Below are 5765 nucleotides of genomic sequence, written 5' to 3' on the forward strand. Positions count from 1 at the left end.
TTGGCCCCATAGACTTCCATTGTAAGTTCCTCACTGTAACCTTTTATTTATTTATTTATTAAGGAAAAGGACGTTATGTGGTTATCAACATTATTGTCGATTGAGCTTAACATGTACTGAACCTGGAATATTCCTTTAAGCAGAGCAAGCCATTGGAACCAAGTTGATTGTTTTTGATTCACCATACAGGAAAAGAGACAACTAGTCGATAAATTGTTCATAACGAACAATATGCATACCTTTTTCACTAGTTTGTTTGGGAAATGCCACTGTTTGCAATAAAGGCAAGCTTTGAGACCACCATACGACTTGAAAGATGATCATTTACACAGTTATCATTATTATAATGTTACATGACATCACAAAATTTCAATACAATCAGGTTAATCTGGAAAGCTGATCGAAAATGTCTATTGGTAATGTAGATACTTCATTTTTTAAATAATCAAACGTGCGACTCTGTGAGGCTCATTGGATCCAGTGATTTTCCCCTCTGTGCTTTTACTGTATTAACTCTATGAAACAGAGAAACACTTGAAAGACAGATGAATGAAACAAAGGAAGAAAGAAATAGGCCCGAAAGGCCTTTTTGTTCAAACTTATAATGGCGCTTTTGGTTTTGTTAAAAAAATAAACCAGTCGTTAAAGGGTATAGTTTAGACTTTGAAAAGTTTTATATGTGTTATAAATATGATATTAATAGTTTTTCATTTAAAAAATGACAATATAGTTCATTATGTCATGGCTTTAGATTAAAATGCTCTCAGTGGTGATTTTATTAACTTATGCTAGACCTACTGCTATAGAAATTCTTCTTAAAAAGAAAAAAAGGAAAGTAAAAAAGGGGTAAACAACAGTAGTCATGTAGGCTGTTATAAGGTATACATTTTAACAATCCACTTGGTGCCATCTGCTGGCCAATGTAGGTCATTAACAAATAGGCTCGCTGAATTGGCACTGATTTGGGACTGTGCAAAAGTCTTAGGCACATAAGATTGCTTCATAAAAACATTTGTCTTAATATGGTTATTTACATCTTCAGCTTTAGTGTGTCAATAGGAAAAATACATTTTAGACTCACAAACATTAATTTTGCAAATAGAAAAGATGAGAATAGAAGAACAGGGAGCCCTGCAACAGATATCATGGCCCCCACAGAGCCCCCCACTGAACATCGAGTCAGTCTGAGATTACAAGAAGAGACAGAAGCAATTGAGACAGCAGAAATATATAGAAGAACTGTGGTGAATTCTCCAAGAATCTTGGAACATCCTATCAACCAACAACCAAGAAAAACTGTGTCCAGGTGTATCTAGGAGAATTGGGGCTGTTTTAAAGGCAAAGGTGGTCACACCAAATATTGATTTAGCTTTTTTATGTTTACTGGACTTTGTATGACATTAATTGATAAATGAAAACTATTTATGGCATTATTTTTGAAGACATCCTCACTATGCAACATTTTTCACAAGTGCCGAAAACATCTGCACAGTATTGTAAATATATATATATATATATATATATATATATATATATATATATATATATATAAATGTACCGTGTAAATTTTATAATTTGTCATTATAATTTTATAAATGACTATTATAACATCTATCAAATGTGTTTAAGATGTTTCCATAAATCTATCTATAAATCTATAAATATTGACGTCTGTTTGATTTAGATATTTGTTGTTGCACACATTTTTGCAAGATGTAAAATTACTCGAACGTGATTCGTTTTTCCATCTGCTATCAATTCCACGTCAAAATGTTATTAACGTGACCGCTTTATTTTGCCACAAGGTGGCAGGATTGAAAAGGATTTGACTCAATAGAGCACGAATTGAGTTTGGGTTTGGCACTCAGTTCACTTCAAAATGCTTCACTCTCTCGACCATAGTTTTACCGATTATTTTTTACCGATTTTGTTTAAGTGAAACTTTGGCCTGTAAGTTACATGCAATAACAGAGGTTTCAATTTCCCTAGTTATGTTTTTAGTGATTTTTTCAAACAGAACTTACGGATGTACTTGGTTCATTGACAAATAAGGTTGTCTGAGGTGATAAAAATGAGAAAAAAAAAAAAATTATATATATATATATATATATATCAAGTTCGTAGATATATAATCTTTGAGTTCATGTTGTTTTTACAAATTTTTTGAAAAACATTTATTGCATTTTGTACCAAAAAAAATGTATTTAATGACTTTAAAATTGTCATGTGGCGCAACTATCAAGGTATTAAAATAGTTTCCTTGCACCTCGAATACATGAGAGTATACGCAACTTAATAATTAATTTCAAAAAAGTTTTCAAAATATTTTTTACAAATATCATGAATTTTTGTCAAGAATGTCAAGAAGTTTTCTCGTGGTTGCCCCAAATGACATGAACCAAATGTGCCTTTTGTAGTGGACAAAAGTTTTTCAAATATTAATTATATTTTAAAATAAAATAGTTTCACTGCATTTAAAAAAAAAAGAAAAAAATTTATTCAGCACAACTCGTGCCAATTTTTTTTTTTTTTTAAATTTGAATTTCAGCTTTTAATAAGACTTATTTTTACTGTCTGTGGACGGTTACACATGACATTTTTTTTTATTATTCAAATTTTTTTTATATATATAATTTTGCATGCCCAATTCCCACTACTTACTAGATCCTCCTGGTGGCGTGGTTACTCGCCTCAATCCGGGTGGCGGAGGACAAGTCTCAGTTGCCTCCACTTCTGAGATCGTCAATCTGCGCATCTTATCACGTGGCTTGTTTTGCATGACACCACGGAGACTCACAGCATGTGGAGACTCATGCTACTCTCCGCGATCCACGCACAACTCACCACGTGCCCCATCAAGAGCGAGAACCACTAATCACAACCACGAGGAGATTACCCCATGTGACTCTACCCTCCCTAGCAACTGGGCCAATTTGGTTGCTTAGGAGACCTGGCTGGAGTCACTCAGTACACCCTGGATTCGAACTCGCAACTCAAGGGGTGGTAGTCAGCCCCCACGCTGAGCTACCCAGGCCCCCACATGACATTTTTTACTTTAAACCCAAGAAAAAATATCAAAATAACTTTGAATTTTGTCGTTTAAAACATGTTCATCATAGCAGAGGTATATTCAAGTAATTGTCATATGTGAATATAATTTGTAATGTATGTTTGAATAATTAATTAGATGGGGACAAAAACAATTAGCGTCATGTCACTGACCCACTGTTGTTGTTTCAGAAATGATCTTTCTATATACCAGAGGTACCAGCAGTAACAATTTAAGGCTTTTGTGTCAGGCTGTACTTTTACTCTGCTGAAAGTTTGGAAACTGTAACCACATTTTAGCAACTTCTTTTTTGTCAGGTGTGTTTTGTGGTTTAGCATGAACATTTGTTTTTTCTTCAATTTTTCAATAAAACAAAAGTTGTTGAAGGTATTTGTTGAATTCAAATGAACAATATTATGTCAGTTTAATGTAGCATTTCAATAAATGTATATTTTTATAATGTAACAAAGTAATTTTAAGTAATCTTGCAGTCCCTTAAGATTATTGAGGCCCCCTAGTGGATAGATAAATCAAAAATTAATAAATTACATGCATATATAAATGTAATTCAACTGGGGGTGATTAGTTTATTTAAATAATTGTAATTGTAATTCATTATTTCATTTCCATTTCTGGCATGCACCTGCTAATAAGGTACGTAGTGTAGTGGACTGGCATGGCTATGGCTTCGAAGAAAATCTACTGTACCTGTCAGGAGCAGAAAAAAGGAGGAAGAAACCAGAAACTTCAAATGAGAGAGCAAGAAGAAGGTATGTACTTTGATCATATTTAATATTATTATTTAATCTTTACATACTCATTAGAAAGATCATACTTCAGTTCTCCAGCATGCAAAATCAAAATGCATTTTATAATGTAATAAAGAAGCGCATACCTGTTCATTCATGCAAGCTCTGCTGAATATGTCATGTCAATGCTTCAATAAACAATATCCATTAGAACCTTTAGTCTAAAGTTTGCACATTTAGAGAAATATTGATGGATTGTCATATGCTACTTCAGATTTCTTGAGGAAAATATATGCTGTATATAGTATATCTTTGATGTTTTCCGGTAAATATGAGGTTGGATTATTTCATTCAGCATTGAAAGCTAGATGGTTATTTTTGGCAAGCATTTAGCTGTCAAACAAAATTGTATTTCATTTTTTTTTTTTTTTCATTTGTCTCACTGACATTTTAATATGTTTCTATCTGTCTTTCAATCTTCATTCAGTTACTCTTATTCAATGTTTTATCATAGTTAACCTCTTTTATGTTTAAGAAATATCTAGAAGCCTAATTCTTGTATCAACTGTACTTGTTGCTTTTAACCTGCTATAAATATTTAATTTGACTTAATTAAAAAAATCTAAATTAAATGCAAAAACTTTGTCATTAATGTAAATGCTGACATGCACTGTGTAATGGCTTTTTAAATGAAGACTCAAATAGTTTTTTATCTGCCATTAGGGACAATTCTTAAAGGGATAGTTCACCCAAAAAATGACAGTTCTCTCATAATTTTCTCACCCTCACGCCATCCCAAATGTGTATGACTTTCTATCTTCAGCAGAACACAAACAAAGTTTTTCAGTAGAATATTTCAGCTTTGTAGGTCCATACAATGCAAGTGAATGGTGGCCAGAAATATGAAGCTCCAAAAAGAACATAAAGGCAGCATAAAAGTAATCCATACAACTCCAGTGTTTAAATCAATTTGCTCAGAAGAGATATGATAAGTGTGAGTGAAAAAACAGATCAATATTTAAGTCCTTTTTCACTATAAATCTCCACTTTCACTTTCACATTATTTTTCTTTTTTGTTTGCCTGATTCACATTTTTTGTGCATACCGCCACCTACTAGGTAGGGAGGAGATTTAATAGTAAGAAAAAGGATTTAAATATTGATCTGTTTCTCACCCACACCTATCATATCACTTCTGAACATATTGATTTAACCACTGGAGTCTTATGGATTACTTTTATGCTGCCTTTATGTGCTTTTTGGAGCTTCAAAGTTCCGCCCACTAATCACTTGCATTGTACGGACCTACAGAGATGACATTATGTTCATTTTCCTTTTATTTATTGAAATTTGACACCTTATTTACCGCTGACCTATTGTCAGTTTAATTATTGTTCATTATAAAATAAATAAATAAAATAAATAAAATTAAGAATTACTAATGTTCCTTAAAATTAACTCAAGTTTTGCTTAGGGACTGGTGTTGTACCGAAATCTGACTGCCCGCCAGATTCTGACTCCCCGCTACCTGATTGGCCCTTATCCCTAAAGCCCAACCCCACACCTAACTCTAATCATAAGGATACTAGGGAGTCAAAATTCGGCACTGCCACCGTATTCCAGGAGTTCCCATGTAGGCTATGCAGGACGCTTGTTGGCTTGCAACTTCACTAATCAATCATTTAAATCTTACTTTTCTAAAGGAATTCATGCTTAGACACAGTTTATACTTGTCTACCAAACTTCAGTTCAAAAGGATTTTAAGATCACCAAAAACACCGACTTGAAACGGGCAGTGTGCATCCATTAGAATTCCACTGCATTTGAGTTTAGAGGAGACACTAGGCGGCGGGCCGTTGGCACATCCCGACAAGCGGAGATCCCTTCGTCCAAAACGGGCTGCAGTCGTTCCAATGTGACGTCATTGCTTCCGCAACCCCCTCACCACCCTCCACCTCCAGTGTCGGC

The sequence above is a fragment of the Myxocyprinus asiaticus genome, chromosome 7 (assembly GCF_019703515.2).
Source record: "Myxocyprinus asiaticus isolate MX2 ecotype Aquarium Trade chromosome 7, UBuf_Myxa_2, whole genome shotgun sequence".
In the NCBI taxonomy this organism is placed as follows: domain Eukaryota; kingdom Metazoa; phylum Chordata; class Actinopteri; order Cypriniformes; family Catostomidae; genus Myxocyprinus; species Myxocyprinus asiaticus.